This window comes from Nicotiana tomentosiformis, chromosome 3, assembly GCF_000390325.3.
Source record: "Nicotiana tomentosiformis chromosome 3, ASM39032v3, whole genome shotgun sequence".
Classification (NCBI taxonomy): Eukaryota; Viridiplantae; Streptophyta; class Magnoliopsida; order Solanales; family Solanaceae; genus Nicotiana; species Nicotiana tomentosiformis.
In genome coordinates, this window is record NC_090814.1 from 138,347,570 (window position 1) to 138,367,007 (window position 19,438).

Here is a 19,438-nt window from a genome sequence, read left to right on the forward strand (position 1 = left end):
TTGGAAGGGCTTGGGAGCCGGTTATGAAATTTCAGAGCGAGGTAAGTCTCCTTTCTAACCTTGTAAGAGTGAACTAACCCCATAGGTGAAATAATTCAATATGTGCTTCTATTTGTGGAGCCTACGTACGAGGTGACGAGAGTCCGTGCGTAGCTACTAATATGTTTATGTCTGGGTAGTCTAGGACCCAGATCATGTTATAATTGCGATACTTGCATCCTACTTATTAATTTAAATTGCTTAAATCATATCAAAATTTGGTAAAGGAACTTTTAAAAAAAAGAAAGGTTAAACTTCATTTACTTGACTGTGGAATAATTGTCCCTTAATAAATCTTGAATTGGTTATTTAATGTGTTTTCTCTTTTGTGGAGCGGGCTGAACGCCTCAGCAGGTTAAATAGATGCATCTATGGTTCGTACCGTTCGACCCTCGGCAGTGCACAGTTTAAATATTATGTTGGATCGGGTCGTACGATCTCGGCATGATTTGCGCATGTTTGAATTGGTTGCTTTGAAATTTATGATAATTGATATTGCTTCAATGGCCTGAGATACAAATTGTTAAACGATGAAAAAATAAATTTGAAAATTTCTTATTAACAAAGAATTATTCACTTATTTCATGATATTGAGCTTATAGCCGTTCTACGTAATCCATGCTAAATTATATAATTGGTATTTTATTTATAGCCCATAGTAAGTGTCAGAGTCGACCCCTCGTCACTACTTCTTCGAAGTTAGGCGGGAAACTTACTAGGTATGCATTGATTTACGTTCTCATACTACACTTGCTACATATTTTTGTGCATATGCATATATGCCTAGTGGCCTTGTAGGCGTGGAGGCGCGGTTATTGCGGGGACTTAGGTGAGCTGCATTCCACGTTATGAGTCCGCAGCCAGCAGAATCTCCTTCAGAGTATTTATATTTTCCTATCCAATTTGTATTCCGGACAGATGTTGTATTTTATTTTACATTCTTAGTTGAGGCTCATGCACTTGTGATACCGGGTTTTGGGGTGATTAGGGGTTATCTTATATTTAAGTTGTGAAAAATATTATTATCTACACTGTAAATTCTATTTTTTATTATTTAATTGAAGAAAATATAATTTCAAAAATATTAAAATGAGAACCAAATTAAGTATTTATTTTTTGCTTGCTTGACAGCGGGATCCGGCGCCATCACGGCCTTTAATGGATTTTGGATCGTGACAGAAGGTAATTTTAATTTTTAGTATAAGAATATTATAGGATGGTATTTAAGTAAGGGGTAATTTGGTCATTTAATTTTAAAGGATAGTTTAGTAAAATAACTGTACCTAAAAGTTTTCACACTTATTATATAGTATAATAATAACGTTATCCCAAAATATTTTACATGAAATTTGAATCATAAAATGCTAAAATGTTAACTGTATATATATTTTAGAACTTTCATTGAGCTATAAAATAAAAATCAAAGCATACGATGTAAAGCTAGTTATTTGAAGTTAGAAAATTTTATAAAGGCGAAATAGCCTAGTAGACACTTGTACTTATTCATATTTGTTATTCTGGTCCCTATATTCAACAAAAATTCATCCAGGCACTTATAATTATTCAAAGTCGATATTTTAAACCCCTCTAACCATTGACCGGGCATATGTGGCAACTTTATGGCTGAGTTGTACAAGATGCGTACATTTCACGCGTACAACGAGCATGAATATAATATTAAAAATAATTAACATAAGGGGGAGAAAAGAAAATGTCAAAAGAAATTAAAAACAAAAACATACTACTCTTTATTTCTTATTTCACCCCCTCCTCCCTATTTTTTTCCATCTCTTTATCCCTCTCTCCTTCTCTTTCTTCCCCCAGCCGCTGCCCATTTTCTGTGTTTCTTCCACCCATCTCGTTCTTCCCCCAGCCCTTGCCCATTTCTTTTTTCTGTTTTTCTAAATATTTTTGATAGATCTGAGTTCCTTTGTCATTGTTTGTTTGCTTTGTGAATGTTTGTTTTCGGTACAAAATCGATTAATTTGATTGATAGACATCTTTCTTTTTTTTTATTATTCTTGTACGATTGTTGTTATTTATAGATAAAGTTAAATTTACTAAAATATGATATAGTGTAATATTAGGAATCATTTTCTAGGAAGCAAGATTTTAATGGGGGAAGCACGGGATTTGAAGCTAGTAAAATCGTGAAGATGGATGTGAAGTGATGAGTGAAGGAATGAAGATGGACGAAAATGGCAAAAAGATGAACGGAATTGGGTGCTACTATGGTTGGGAAGCTGGGTTTTGGAAAGGAAGAATAACGGTGAATATAAGTTATTTCGGTAGATATGGAATAAGGGTTCTTATTATGGATGAATTGGAAATCAAAGAGTGTACATGGGGTTTTGGTGGCCAGAAAAATATTCACGTTATGTCAGTGCTGTTGGTGATAGCATAAGGAGAAGGTGAGGGTGAAGAAGAGAGAGAAAGAAAAACAAAAAGTTAAAAAAAGAAAAGAAAAAAAGATGAAAGACATAAGGATTATTTATTTATTTTATGTAAAAATTAAGAAAAAAGGTGATCTAGCATAATTTTATCTGACGTGGATTCTAGCATCATGCAATTGAGAGACATGCAGCTTAAAGAGGGGTTTAAAATATGGACTTTGAACGACTATAAGTGCCTGTATGAAATTTTGTTGAATATAGAGATCGGGATGACAAATGCGAATAAGTATAAATGTCTATGAGACTATTCTGCCTTTTATAAATGTTACCTCTACTTTATTGACGTAACTCGTACATTTACAAAATATGCATATAATTAAAACATCTACCTTTTAAATTAACAATTATGCATGAAAAATAGAAACAAATTAAATATACTTTCGATACCATCATGATCAACCCACTGCTTCAGTCATAAATTATATGATTCTTTATTCGCTTCAAACACATGAATATTAAAAAGAAATATATAATAAACTTTACATTCTAATTCCACTTGGTAAAATAAATTCTCTGTAAAATAATAAACTTGACAGTGAAATTTAATAGTCAAGTTCCTTTAACTGGATGAGAGCTCACAAACCAATAGCATACTTTATAAGACTTTAAATTTGATAATCAAGTTATACTTACCAATTTTTTATGTCTAATGTTTATCAGTGAAAAAGTTTTTATTACTTAGTACATGCCTTCTTAATAAGCTTCACCTGACAACAAAAATCTATGCATTTTTATAAAGATTAATGACCATGGTTTTGATAGGACGACTTTGATTCGTAACAAAAATCTCCTATTTTTATTTATTGATATCATGTGTTATTTTTTTAAAATTATCATGTGAAAAAGGTCACAAAATTAATATAACTATTGTAATTGACTACAAAATTGATTTTTTCCTAGATAACATACTTTGGGTGCACTCACATGAGCCTTTACCTCTATCGTTCATCATTCATTAAGTTTTCCTTTTTGATCAATTTTCTTTAAGATTTAAGAAAAAAGAAAACAAATTATACTTGAATAAGGTCAATAAAAAGATATTGTCTAATCAGGCGTAACAGAAAAATACGCAAAAAAAATATACTCGCAGTGAATAATTTTTAAAAATAAAGAAACTCAGAGAGTTTTGTTCAATTAAATTTAAAAACAAAAAGAGAGAGAGATCAGTTGATTTACCTGATAAGAAGATAGAAACTTTGATGAAGTGGTGAAGAAAAGACCATAAAAGAAGTAGAGATAACTTGGGTATGAAATTTTGGTAACAAAATAAGTAGCAAATTAGACAGCATTCCTTTTGCCAAAAATCATCTGGATTGTTGTGTGTGGACGTCTTTGTTGTTTATACAATATCTAAGCGAAAAGTATTTTGATCAGCTCTCAAAAAGTTTTTCATTCCCATTATGTGCACATCTCGACAAGGGTCCAAAGAAATAAAACAGCCTCTATTGAGTTAGAATTTAAAAAGTTATTATTGAGAGAGCAACAATAAAAGATAAACGGTAGGAAATTGCAAAAGTTAGCTATGAAGACATGAAAGTCCATAGAAATTCTAAAATATTAACTCTAGAAAACGTGTAGATTTATTAGTTTATAATTTATATGTATAGAATTTGCTTTCGTTATTTTTGTAAGAAATTATAAGATTTTTTTTAGGTATGTTAGAGTTTAACAAATTTAAAGAAAAAAACATTTAAGAGCATATATTAGAAAGTAAAATTTATCAAAATGTACTTGTTTTGTGTCACGACCCAAAATCCACTATATATCGTGATGGCGCCTAACGCCACCAACGGGCAAGCCAACGGTGATTTATCAATTTAATTACTCATTTTATTATTTTCGAAAACATAGATTTTAATAAGGAAAGAGATTTACACTTCTAAATCCACGGGAACGTACAACATTTGTAGTTTATAAAAGAAATGGAAGGCGATAATAATAAACGAAATCGGAAGCATCAACTAGTATAACCCCAAAATTCGGTGTCACTAGTGCACGAGTATTTTCTAAGGAGTACAATAATAATACAACATATGTCCAGAATGTAAATAGATAGGATAAAATACATAGTACGATGGAGACTCGGTGGACTGCGATGCGTAGCTTGGAATGCATTTCACATAAAGTATCCTCAATAGGTGCGCCTACACGCCAAGATGATCACCAAATGAACCTATCAGATCCTGCACATTTAGTGCAGAAGTACAGCATGAGTACGTAAATCAATGCGTACCCAGTAAGTATCTAGCCTAACCCCGGAGAAGTAGTGACGAGGGGTCGACACACTTACTAAAGGTCCAATAAAAAAATATAATAAAACATAAGCAGATATGAAGCATACAGCAATGATGGGGTAAATCTGTAAGTTACATAATCTTTCAAATATTTTTTTTAGAGCATGAATTTCTAAATCTCGTATTCTACATTAACAGCTCATAAACGTCAAGTGCCAATATCAAATAAATAAGGAATACCATATAAAATATCGGGCATCGGTGAAAAGATTAGCTCGTGAATATTCGGACTACTAGCGATATAACGCACGATTATGCCGAGATCGCTCGACCCGATCCAGAATAATGTGTACACTGCCGAGAGTCGTGCAGCACAAACCATAGATGCATCTATATACTGCCGAGGCGTTCGGCCCGCTCCACAAAAAAGGAAGGAAGTTATCAAATTACGAGACACGTGCTTACAATACAGTATACGAGTACAAAATAAATATAATCTTTACCGTTTCTCAAATAACTTGCCTACAACTCAAAGTGCTAAGGCTCGGCCTAGTATACATGTAACGACCTGGCCGGTCGTTTTGAGAATAAAAGTCTCGTTTGGTGGTATAAGGCCCTGAGCAGCTTTGTTTTATGTATATTTACTTGTGCGCGTGGTTGAATTTAGTTATCGGATGATTCGGAAGAAGAAGGAAAGGTAGTGAGAAACAAATCCATACAAGTAGCTCAATCCTACTCATAGTAGGAAGGAGCCGACTATGATGAAACCTTTGCACCGGTAGCACTGTTAGAATTTAGCTTGTTTTGGAATACCCACTTTGTTCCGACTACAGTAGCATTTGCTGGCTTAGGTACTAATTCACAAATTTGATTTTTGTCGAATTGATCAAGTTCGTCCCGCATTGCTTGTATCATGCTGGAGTCTTTTAGGGCTTCATCAACTTTCTTTGGGTCTACTTGAGAGATGAGTGCAATAGTTGCTTTCTTTTTGAGAGACCCTCTGATTTTCATCCCTTCGTTTGGATCCTCTTTAATGAACTTTTGAGGATATTTAGGTTCGCTTCTCCATTCATTTGGTAGGGTTCCAACTGCAGAAGTAGTTGACTCCTTTTGTGGTTCAGCAGGATTGTTCACATGATCACTAGTTGACTCTGTGACTATGATTGGGGTATCAGTCAACTTTTGTGGCTTGTTTGTCTATTATACTTCTTGGCTGGTATCTTCATCACCTGCAATGATTCCTTTCTCGGACATAGAGTTATTTTCATTAAATATAACATGCACTGATTCTTCTACAGATAAGGTATGTTTGTTGTAAACTCTAAATGATCTTCTATTAATTGAATAACCAAGAAAAATATCTTCATCACTCCTTGGATCAAATTTTCCACGGTTATACTTACCATTGTTGTGAATGAAACACTTACTTCTGAAAGGATGAAAGTAGCCAATATTAGGCCTATTACCTTTCCATAATTCATATGTAGTCTTCTTTAGAATAGGTCTTGTGAGGCACCTGTTGAGAATATGACATGTTGTACTAACTTCTTCTGGCCAAAAGTGATTTGGCAATGAATGTTCTAATATCATTGTTTTGGCCATATCTTGTAGAGTTTCATTCTTGCACTCAACTACCTCATTCTATTGGGGTGATCTTGGGGCTGAGAAGTTATGGGTATACCTTGCATACAGTATATTTCTGGATCGGGCCGTATGACCACAACATATATCGTGCGTGATAATAATCGGAGCCTAATTATACTTGATATTAATTTATGGCTTGAGCGGTTATAATTATTTAAATGACAAAATTGACTTGGAATTTATTATTGGTGAAAGAATTTTTGTTCACTGCTTGTTATTGAGTTGTATCTATTATTTACATAATCCATACTTATTTAGAATTCCTGTATTTTATTGTTAGCCCATAATAGGTGTCGATGTCGACCCCTCGTCACTACTTCTTCGAGGTTAGACTAGATACTTACTGGGTATATGTTGTTTATGTACCCACGCTACACTTCTGCACTAATCGTGTAGGTTCTGAGGCAGGTGCATCTGGTAGTTATCCCGGCGTGCACCCCTGATATTTCGAGACTTCATGGTGAGCTGCTTTCCGAGTCCATCCTGCAGCACATGGAGTTTCTCTTTTACTTTTATTTTCTGTCTACTCCATTCGGACAGTAGCTTAGTATTTTGTATATTCTACTAGTAGCTCATACACTTATGACACTAGGTCTTGGAAATTCTGCTAGTAGACACTTGATGATTTTTGAGTAATTATTTCACCACACATGTTCTTATAATTGTTTACACTTTATTTTATTAAATTTCTCACCTCTTATTTATTTAATAATTAAAATCAACTATTTCTAAATTATTAAAATAATAAATACATGGTTAGTACACCCTTGGCTTGCCTAGCGATGACGTTGGGCTCCATCACGTCCTGTAGAAAAATTGGGTCATGACATTGACTAAGTTCGTAATGCGTTTTGGGATGCGTTGGTATATTTGGTCAAGATCCCGGAGGCCTCTGATGGATTCCGGATGGTTAACAGATCGAATTTTGGACTTAAGGAAAAGCTGGAGGATTCTGGTTGCTGGTGCAACTACTTCTGCGGAAGCTTCATCGCAAAAGCGGCCACGCAGAAGCAAGGTAGTAGACTACAGAAGCGGCTAGAAGGGAGCTGGGTAGAGCCCGCATGTGCGAAGGAATTCTCGCATCTGCATGACCACAGAAGGGGCCCGGGGGTCGCAGAAGCGGTAGGGAGTGAGGCAGGTTGGAGGCGCAGGTGCGAGGTTTGTGCCGCACCTGTGAGACTGCAGATGCGAAGGCATGAGGGCTGAAGGGGGACCGCAGAAGCAGTATTTTTGGCCACACTTGCGGAACCGCAGAAGCGATCAAGTGGCCGCAGGTGCAATGAACGTCAGACAGAGGGCTTGGTTTTATACGGGATTTTGGCCCATTTTCTTTCATTTTTACTTCGTTGGGGTGATTTTGGAGAGTTTCAAGGGGAAATTTTTATCATCTATTGCAAGGTAAGCTATTCCCACCTATTGTGAGTTAAACACTTGGATTATGTACGGATTTTTACATGTGAATTAGTAGAAAATTGGGATTTTGGTAGAAAACATGGGAAATTAGTATTTTTGGATATTGACCACAAAATTGAACATGGAATTTGAAATAATTTATATATTTGAATTCATGATATTATGGGTAAAATTTATCTTCGAAAATGTTCGAAATCCGGGCACATGGGCCCGAGGGTTGTCTTTGTTGGCTTTTTGAACGGAGTTGGGAATCATTATAAATTGTTAAATTATACGTATTGGGGTATATTTTGATTGGTTTGCACGTTGTTTGACTAGTCTTGGAATGATGGCTATCGGTTCGAGGTATTAGAGAGACGTTGGAGCCGGTTTTGGAACTTCGGAGCGAGGTAAGTCTCCTGTCTAACCTTGTGAGGAAAAAACTACCCCTTAGGTGATATTTATTGTTATGTAAAACTAGTTATGGGTGCTACTAACACACTAGGTAACGAGAGTCCGTACGTAGCTAAAGCATATTTATGTCCGGGTAGACTTAGGACTTTATCATGTAATAATTGAATTATTTGAACTCGTTCTGCTGGCTTAATTAATTAAAGTTATAACTAAAATTGATTTAGAAATAAATATATGTATACTAGGCCGAGCCTTAGCACTTTGAGTTGTGGGCGAGTTATTTAAGAAACGGTTAAGATTATATTTATTTTGTGCTCACGTATTGTATTGTAAGCACGTGTCTCGTAATTCGGTAACTTTCTTTCTTGTGGAGCGGGCCGAATGCCTCGTCAGTATATATATATGTATCTATGGTTCATGCCGCACGACCCTTGGCAGTATACACATTATTCTGGATCGGGCCGAACGATCTCGGCAGAATCGTGCGTTATATCGCTAGTAGTCTGAATATTCACGAGCTAATCTTTCCACCGATGCCCGACATTTTATATGATATTCCTTATTTATTTGATATTGTCACTTGACGTTTATGAGTTGTTAATGTAGAATACGAGATTTAGAAATTCATGCTCTAAAAGAAATATTTGGAAGATTATGTAACTTACAGATTTACCCCATCATTATCGTATACTTCATATCTGCTTATATTTTATTATATTACTTTATTGGACCTTTAGTAAGTGTCGATGTCAATCCCTCGTCACTACTTCTCCGGGGTTAGGCTAGATACTTACTGGGTACGCGTTGATTTACCTACTCATGCTGCATTTCTGCACTAAATGTGTAGGATCTGACAGGTCCATTTGGTGATCACCTTGGCGCGTATACGCACCTGTTGAGGAGACTTTATATGAGCTGCATTCCAGGCTACGCATCGCAGTCCACCGAGTCTCCATTGTATTATTTATTTTATTCTGTCTTGTTACATTCGGGACAGATATTGTATTATTATTGTACTCCTTAGAAAAATAATCATGCACTTGTGACACCGAGTTTTGGAGGTTCCTACTGGTTGTTTGTTATCGTAGTTCACGTAATTATTATCATTTTACCTTGAAAATTCTATTTCATACCATTTAATTAATGGAGATTATGATTTCGAAAGTAATAAAATGAGTAAATAAATTGATAAATCAACGTTGGCTTGCCTGATGGCGGCATTAGGCACCATCACGACCTATAGTGGATTTTGGGTCGTGACAACTTGGTATCAAAGCGTTAGATTCACTTGGTTCTCACGAGTCATGAGCATGTCTAGTAGAGTCTTGCGGATCGGTATGGAGATATCTGTACTTATGCCTTTATTTCCTTCTTAATTCCTTATCGAGCGATTTGATTCCTTTGAGGCTTATGCCTTTATTTCCTTCCTACTCATTCTTATACGATGTTGAACGCTCGTGTCAATTGGGCATCGAGGAGTTGCAGTGGTACTACAGACGTGGAGCAGGATGTTTCTCCCTGTGCATTTGAGCAAGTTATTATCGTCTTCTTGTGGAAGGATGTTCTGTCATCTCAACCTAGTATTAGTATTGCCTATGGTTTTGAGGTTGTGCACTGATTGTTATGATGTTCGTGCGATGCTATCTTATTTATGGATCGCGGCGATGAATGACTCGAAAGGAGGATTTCTCAATTCACGGCTTAGAGGTTCGGCATTTAATTTCGGCAGAGGAAAGGTAATCAGATTGGAATGTTCAGGCCTTGGTGGATGGAGTGACGAGACTTGATATTTTTGAGTATGGTGGAATTCTCATTTAGGATATGGTCTCGTCGTCCTTGTTTGAACGCATTAAGGTTTGCCTGTATTATAGTCTTCTTCAATTTGCCTTCGGGGAAGGGTGTTGTGAAATGGTGCCTGAGAAGTGGTTGTCAGAGTTAGCGGAGTGTAGCGGTTTCAGAATCAAATTGGTATTTCTAATGTCAATGGATTGAGAAAGATGGTCTTCTAGGAGTCTTAGAGTTGGTAACAATTTATTAGTTCAGGTGCTGCAGCGATGGATTTTGATTTGAGGCAGCATTTGGGTAGCGAAGGATGAGGAAGGACATGGTGGAAGGTGTCTCGTGGTGGTTGAATTGCTAGTAGGTCAAATATGAAAAGCAGAGGTCGAAAAGTTGCTTAAAGGAGATGGTTTAACCGAAGTGGGAATGTCAGAGTAATATATGGATTCCGTGGTAGGATAGCCGCATGCCTTAAAAAAATTTAGAGAAATTTGGGAATCATGGTGGACAATGACCAAGTCCATAAATGCCATTTGGGACGGTGGCTACTGCACTAAGGAAGGATTAATATGATAGAAAAAAGTTTCTTGGAATGAGGAGGGGTGTAAAAGCTTGATTATCGTTATGGGATGAGACTTGACTTCGAGTTTGGAATGTATTGTCGGACTTTCAGTTGATGTCAATAGGGAATGAACAGACTTTTACAGTTATGGACGAGCATGGGCTCAAGAGGGGTTTACTGATTTCGTGGTAGTTGTACCCTGTGCAACGTCGTTGGGTGATGTCAGTAGGGAATTCCACAGGTGGGCTATCTCCTGTGAGAAGGTTAGCGGTTGCGTGATTTTGATGAAGTTTCTACGAAGAGTTCTACTTACTATCCAGCGGAAGGTCGAACATGCAATTATGGATGATAACTTGGGATGTTTTATGGAAAGTTTAACAGGAGGTTTCGATAATTTTGCGGGTTAACGGTAAGAGATCATGGTGATTGAGAAGGATGAATCTTTATGAGTTCTAGATCTATGTGATTGTATCTTAAAGCTAAGTGGGGGAGCCCACCGTCTACGATTGGATCGCGTGGTTGTCTGCTTGTGCAGCTTCTGGTTATCGGTGCATTGCTGGATTATTTATGACTAAGAAAAGAAAACATTAGGGTAATTCGAGCAAAGGATTTGATGAATGTGTGCTATATTTCGCCTTATCAATTCATGCGCAGATGTTGAGGAGACTCAGAGTTTATGCTTCTGGTAGATGTGATGTATAAGAAAAAAGATAATTCATACGGTTGCTTCTTTGGGAGTGTTCATGTATTGACAGTGCAATAGAGTTTGGCTTATATTAGGGATCAAGTTAGAGTGGGTGACTCTCAATAATGGTTCTAATGGGTTCGTTATGTGGCCGGAGATAGGGATTTTGCAGCAGAGTGTGAAGAATACTAGGGAGTTTTCTATGTTATCATCGGGTCTGCGGGTAGTATTGGAAAAATGGGAGAAACAATTTCGAATTCGCGGAAGGCCTTTCAGAATGGGTGTACCGGTTGGAGATACTATTGTGCGCATGAGGAAGGTATGAGATGGTTCGTGGGTATTGAGACGATGTGGTCGCGTGAAGTGGGTCACTCAAGATGAGTGTTGTTGAGTTTCGTTATGATTCTTGAATGGTGCTACTATTTTTTCTAAGGCAAGTCAAGAGTGAATTGGAAGAAGTTGGTTTGGTTAGTAATGGTTGAATCAGCATGATTATGGCAATGATCAGTTCCTTCGGCATGTGAAGTTATACATATGGTTTGTGGTTGTATGTGCGAGCTCGACATCCACCATAACTTGATTGATTTGGGAGGTATTTGATTCAAATAGCCTTGTGGTGTAAATGGATTCCAGAAGAGTCATGGCAGTTATATCACGACTTGAGGTTTGTATTTTCTGCGGTTTAGGAATTCCGTTACGTGTTGCATTGGTTCTTCTTAAATGAGCTAAGTTAAAGGTTTCTAGCCAATGAAGTGTTTATTCTACTAGTAGTTAAGGGGTTATGATAAATTCTTGTATTCTCGCGTAACGGCATGCTAGGTGCAGTGAGCGGCATGGGAATTTGAAAGTTGAGGATCAAGGTTGCGGTTCGATGTTGACAAGAATGTCACAAGCTCGGATGAGCAGGGGAGAATTAAGATGTTCAGAGTAAGCTGGCATTTTCTTTAGCGTCACTTGAGAACGGCGTTCTGTGATGAGGCTTGGTGTATTGATTTGCGAATTCTTGATTTTCTTTACAGAATTAGTATGGTTGGTGGTATGGATGTGCGAACTTTTGTACCTAGGCGGAAGGTCGTGGGAGCGTACCCACGGGGAGATTTGTATAAGTGTGACATGTTAGTCACTTGATTGTTAAATATTGAAACCAAGTATGGGATTTTTGGTACTATCGTTAATGTGAGAGTCTATGCCTGGAAGGCGCTCTATTCCTTTGGTTGTGAACTATGAGAGTTTGGTTCGGAGTGGGCGGTTGCTCGTGTGTGTCATGAATGGAGCCATTGTGGATCCTTGGAAGGTTATTGGCCCAGTATGGTATGATCAGAATCGGTTTGAGGTTCGTTTGTGGGTATAATGTAAATGTGTTCATTCAACATAACATTTCTTACGGAGGAGTCATCGGGCATTGGATGTTATTTCCATCGTCAGCTATTCCGTATAATCTATATTGTGCCACGTGGGTCGTGAGACGACTTGATTATCCGCACATGTGTTGAGGTCCCGTGTAGCTTGAGGTGTTATATGAGCAGGATGGCTCTCGAGATGCAGGTCATTTATCGCACCTTAGTTGTTCTTGGGTTTCGTAGCGTATGGCGCTATCCGTCTTCCCAGGATTTGTATTATGCACTTGGCGTGCTTGTGGTCGATATTCGAGCATTTCGTAAGTATAAGCATTACGGCTTGATGTGTTTTTTCTTTTTAATTATTATGTGCGGATCAGGTGGCACCCCGCCACGGGTATATTATTGGATCGGGTTGCACGCCGCAATATTTTCATGTTTGGATCGGGTTGCATGTCGCAACAGAGTCATGTTGGATCGGGTTGCACGCCGCAACAGTGAGATGTTGAGTATGATTCCCTATATCTATTCTTGTGTATTTTATTTCTCATTCTCTGAGAAGGGTTCATAGCGTCTGTTCGACTGTCTTATTCGTTACGCGAGCTGGGAAGTTCCTTTCCAGAGTTCGTTTTTCCTTATGTATCATATTCGAGTTGTAGCTTGTTGGCACATCGATGGCGTCATATGGAATCTTGGGCAGTGTTTGAGGTGGCTTATTGCCTTGCAGCTTGTACTGGGTGAGACGAGATTATTGGGGCTAAAATCAGTGCAATGAGATCCATATAAAATATATTAAAGAACAAATATCGTTATTCAATACAGAATGAGGTAATGGTTCCTGTCAGGAGGAGAGACTCCACGATTTGTTGATTCGCTAGGTGGTTATAAGCTTCTACATATCTTTTCCGTTGTGGCAGTATTGTGAGAGTTGGAACAAGGCTTATATGTGTTATGAGGTATACTATGGACTTCGAGTCAGTAAAATTTCAACGGTTGTGCTTGGAGAAGGTTGCCTTGAGCAAATGAGTTATGCGGTGCATGATGCGAGGTCACCATGGATGCATGATCGTGTTTTGGTATAGTGTGTAGTGGTTGAAACAATGTTCGTATGTTAGAATCGGGTCTGGTAGAGTAATTCGTATGTTAAAAGGGAGGATCTTCAGTCTGACTCAAACTAATGTGTTCAACTGGATTGTGGTGGCATAGGTAGGTGCACAAGGTGTTAAACAGTGATTTTGGACAACTCCGGAGCAGTCTTTAGCACGTTCGAGGACGAAGGTATGTTTAAGTGGGGGAGAATATAATGACCCGACCAGTCATTTTGAGCTCTAGCGCGTCGTCCAGTGGTTTGAGGTCTTGAGTAACTTCACTTCAGGTATTATGACTTGTATGTGTGGTCGGAATTGAATTTCGGAAAGTTCGGAATTGATTTGGAAAGAAAATTCTAATTTCGGAAGCTTTAAGTTGGAAGAATTGACTAAGGTTTGACTTTTGAGTAAACAACCTCGGAATCAGGATTTGAAAATTTCAATACGTTCGTATGATGATTTCGGACTTGAGCTTATGTTCGGGTTGAGTATCGGATCAGCCGGGAGCATTTAGGTGCTTATTATGGAAGATTGGCATTTTGAAGGTTTAAGAATTTCTTAAGTTTGATTTGAAGTGAACTTTGATGTTATCGATGTCCGTTTGAGGTTCCAAGCCTTGGAATAGGTTCGTATTATGATTTATGACTTGTACGCAAAGTTTGGCGTCATTCCGGAATATTATGGTATGGTTCGGACGCGTTCGTCGAAGTTTGAAAGTTGAAGAAGGATTGCGATTGTCGATTCGTAGTTTCGATATTGTTTTGCGTGATTTGAGGCCTCGACTAAGTTTGTAATGTGTGTCGCACCCCATTTTCTCGCGAAAGCGGGTTTCGACATGTGACAACTCTTTTAAATGGGTATTAAAAGAGAAGAGTCACCACCTAACGTTTTTAAGGTGCGTTAGAGCACATATTTGTAAATAACTGTGTTTTAACTAGTCCGTGTCACCAAAGATTAGGTAAGGGTTCAAATTACTTCAAAGAGAAGGTGTTAGGTACTCTTCAAGATCCACAAATGTAGTTCCTGGCCGAATTTTAAACTATGTGGGATTATTGGGTTAAACTAGGTTGTAGGTTGCTGAGTTGTTAATTAATGTTAGGTGGTCAAGCTGGGGGGGGGGAGTTTAAGTTTTTAAGCTTAATGGATCAACTCCCGTGCAAAGTCTGCTAAGACTTTTATAGCCAAAAGTGCAATGGCTATTCGGGCAATTTGTGTATCATGTCCGCTACCCCCATTACTATCTTTAAATTGTTACCTAAAGTGCACTAGTCATTTCTATATCGTGCCTTAATAAGCCTACCTGTCCCATTCCTATAATCCAGGAAGCATTGGACACTATCTAAAAGAAGTTCTAGACTCAAATAAAGCTAAGGTTACTACTTTTGATTTAGCTAAGCGTCACATAAGGCAAATAGGTAAAGAATCGACCATATAACATATAAGGCAAGAAATGACTCATGTTGGCCTCTGAATTAATTAAGTTGAGAGATGATAATTAAAGTAGTGAAATGAGCTCTTATAATAACTTTCTTGAATTGATACTACGCAACTCAAGTATAAGCATACAAGAATGAACATAATTATAAAATTACTAAAAATGTCGAATAGAAGAAAAAGTAGTTTGGATTAAAGTATAAAGTTACGTACTCTTTTATGTAAAGGTAGATAAAAAGAGGAATTGAAATAAGATACATGATTTGAAAATCGTATGCGAGAAAACTTACTTGTATACAAAGATTGTTACTAGCCCCCCAAGCCTTTAATAAATAAATAAAAATATTACAGGAAGGCTATACTTACTTAACAGTTCTTGTTTTCATGAAATGAATCAAGAGTATTTTTTGTAAAACTAGTTTGACGACAGGTTTAAAACAATTAGCAATCTCCACTGTTAAAAGGAAATTGAATGCATTAAAAATCATTATTATCAGCATAATAACACAAACAGAAAATAACTTCTCCCTGTTACATAAATTCTATAAGCATGGTAATAATATTGAAAATGAAAGCATGACTTCAATGATTAGTAAAAATAGAAACAAACCACGATAGCAAATAGCACATAGCAGCAACAAGTGACAAACAAGTTCCAGCCCCTATCAACCCCTTTTTTGTAGCATTACAAGACCAACATTACAACACAAGCTAAACTAATGAGCTTCAGTCGCCAAGTAAATTCCAACACAATAATCCTTTTAAACTTTCCCCTTCCCAGGCGACTCCAAATTCTCTCCCAATGCTCGAATTAGGCCATCCTTCAAGTAATTGGTTTAAACTGTTTGCAGTTTAGTCATGTAAATAACCTGTTGAGAAATACGACTCGATAGTCTGTAACACAAACAAAATCGTTGACTTCTCTTACTATTAGTTACTAAATTAAATAGAGTATCTCTAGTGTTCAAATCAGATAAACAATTATTCAAATTAAATAAAGGGCAAGCATTATGGGATAGCAAGTTATCTGGATGTTTTATCCATAGACTGGATATCTAGATGAATTAAAATCCTAAGGACATGGTCTCTATGTGTTTGCGAACATCCTGGAAGTAATGTTATAGCCAACAAAGCAAACAAATATAACTCTTAGCTTTCCGACATACTATCCACAACTGGACATGTAGTATGTCATTTAATCCTAAACATGGTGTCTAAGTGACAAAACAAGTGCATTGATTTCGGCAAGGTAGTTTTAAACATATAAGACCGGCAAACAACCTTAAGGTTTAACGGATGAAGTTTTAACAATCCAATGTCGCCTTTTATTAACTAAGAAATACTTACTGAAATGATATCCATGCAACATGAATTCAGCTATATTCAAAGAGTGACGATCATGGAACTTACAAATATCATTCGAAGTCTTTTAGGCAGAATTCCTAAACTAAATCGAAGATAAGTTGATGCTACTCTTATTTATCCAATCTTTAATCCTAATTACAAGAAATGATTTCCTGGTTACCAGAATGCCAGAACAAATCCTAAAGACCTTTATAGTTAGGTTGTCTCATATTCAAAACATCACACGCAAAGTCAAAAGATCAAAAACACACCTGGATTTGAGAGGCGTACCTGGTTATTATATGGGCATAATTTCAATAGAGTGCCGCATGGCACTCGGCATGGCCAAGAAAATACAGAACACACAAATAGAGTAAAGAAAACAAAAGCTGAAGAGGAGGACTAGTCTATTCTAACAATAACTAACACGTAAAGGAATCACTAATGCGTCGTTCAGGAAACTAACCTGTTCGAAAGCGGAACAACAATATAATAAGAAGATTAGAAATCCAGTAACTTCAATAACAACAAATAAGCCCAAATACTCTCCGGAGTGTGCATAATGAAGAACCAATACTCGAACTCGATACGTCCAGGTTGTATCAAACGAATATCAAAACTAGAACTTTGTATTTGGACAAATATAAAGATTAAAGCTCTGCCTCGATTTGTACTCGGAAGAACAGAGGAGCAATAAAAGTAAAAGAATAGCTATAGTAGTAGTGAAAACCATCCTCCTTAAGTGCATAGAACTAGTCAGTATTTATAATAGCGAATTAGCCTTAGGGCGTGTCACTATAATGGAAAAGATTCATAAAACTAGATATCAAATAAAGAAAGGTTCAGATTTTTTTAAAAAATATCAAAATTCCCGTTAAGCAAGGATTCGGGGACTGAAGCGAAATTGGAGTATTCGAACTAAAAAATGAACCGTTGGTGATTAATTTTGGCAGAAAAAGATTATGATTATGGGAAAACTTCGCTTTACATAATCGAAAAAATCAGAACAAAATATTGATAATTCAATTTTCAAAACTCAATCCAATCGATAAGAGAAAATGAAAAATAGGTGAAGTGCTTGCCTCAAAACCTGTCCATATTCATCTAACTAATTTGAACATGCGGATGCCGATATGGAAAGAAAAGCATGCAAACCTTCACTCACGACAGGGATTTAGACCAAAACTGAAACTAAAATCTCGGTTCTCAATCACAATTTCTTTACAGATTTGAAGAGGAAAAGAATTGAGGAAAGAAAGTTAAAAAGAATATTTTAAAAAAGGAAACAAATCAAAGAATTGGGAAAAGGTGTTGGCGAGTTGCTGGCGAAATCGTAGGGGAAGACGATGGTTGCATTTTGGGATTTTTTAGGAAAAGGAAAAGTTAACTGTTTGAAGGCTAAAGGTTATTAGGGGAATTGGGCTTTGCCGCTTTGGATGTTTGCTGGCAAGGTGAATTTGATTGGGTCTGGGGTTCTAATTGGGTTGGGATTTGATGGTGGAGTGGGTTTTGGGCTTAATTGATTTTTGGATTAGGTGTGAGATTGATAATTGAGATACTATTAAATTAAAATGTCATAGTAATGATAATTAATAAATAAAAAATGAGATACAAGAGGTTGAAAAATAAATATTATATTATATTATATTATATAAATAGTTGAACAAGCTAAAAATAAATTGTAAATATTTATATTTTTGAAAGTTGCTAATACTTAGTAAAACTATTTATAATAATAAAGTTGTAGCACTTATAATAATACATAAAAATGCTACAAATATTATTATAACTCTTAAATAGAATAGTATCTCATTAGAATAATATGGAGTAAAGATGGACAAAATTGGGTGTCAACAATGTGTTTTGGGACGCGTTGGTATATTTGGTCAAGGTCCCGGGGGTCTCGGGTGGATTTCGGATGGTTAACGGATCGAATTTTGGACTTAAGAAAAACCTGGAGGATTCTGGTTGCTGGTGCAACTGCTTCTGCTGAAGCTTCATCGCAGAAGCGGCCACGCAGAAGCGAGGCAGTGGACCGCAGAAGCGGCTAGAAAGGAGTTGGGTAGAGGCCGCAGATGCGAAGGAATTCCCGTACTTGCGTGACCGCAGAAGCGACCCAAGGGTTGTAGAAGCGGTAGGGAGTGAGCTAGATTGGAGGCGCAGGTACGAGGTTTGTACCGCACCTGTGAGACCGCAAAGGTGGATCCCTGGTCGCCGATGCGACTCCGCAGAAGCGGAGTCTGGTCCGCAGATGCAAAGGTAGGAGGGCTGAAGGGGGATCGCAAAAGCGGTATTTTTGGCCGCACTTGAGGAACCGCAGAAGCGATCAAGTGGTCGCAGGTGAGATGAACGCCAGGCAGAGGGCTTGGCTTTATACGGGATTTTGGCCCATTTTCTTTCATTTTTACTTCATTGGGGTGATTTTGGAGAGTTTCAAGGGGAAATTTTTATCATCTATTGCAAGGTATGCTATTCCCGCCTATTGTGAGTTAAATACTTGGATTATGTACGGAATTTTACATGGGAATTAGTAGAAAATTGGGGTTTTGGTAGAAAACCTGAAAAATTATTATTTTTAGATTTTGACCACAAAATTGGACATATAATTTGGGTTATATATTTGAATTCATGGTATTATGGGTAAAGTTTATCTTCGAAAATATTTGAAATCCGGGCACGTGGGCCTGAGGGTTGTCTTTTTTGGCTCTTTGAACGGAGTTGGGAATCATTATAAATTGTTAAATTATACGTATTGGGGTATATTTTAATTGGTTTGCGCGTTGTTTGACTAGTCTTGGAATGATGGCCATCGGTTTGAGGTATTAGAGAGACGTTGGAGCCGGTTTTGGAACTTCGGAGCGAGGTAAGTTTCATGTCTAACCTTGTGAGGGGAAAACTACCCCTAGGTGATATTAATTGTTATGTGCAACTAGTTGTGGGTGCTATGTACGCACGAGGTGCCAAGAGTCCGTACGTAGCTAAAGTATGTTTATGTCCGAGTAGACTTAGGACTTTATCAGGTAATAATTGAAT

The 19,438-nt window shown here is 37.3% G+C and overlaps 1 long non-coding RNA gene across 1 annotated transcript; it reads right to left on the minus strand.

The window, feature by feature from the left end:
* Nucleotides 1-15,623: 15,623 nt before the first annotated feature.
* Nucleotides 15,624-17,825, minus strand: LOC104089487 (uncharacterized). Its single transcript, XR_684761.4, has 2 exons — nt 16,872-17,825; nt 15,624-15,955 (listed from the first exon to the last, which is right to left on the minus strand). It is a non-coding gene; the product is annotated as an uncharacterized lncRNA (long non-coding RNA).
* Between the last annotated feature and the right edge of the window lie 1,613 nt (nt 17,826-19,438).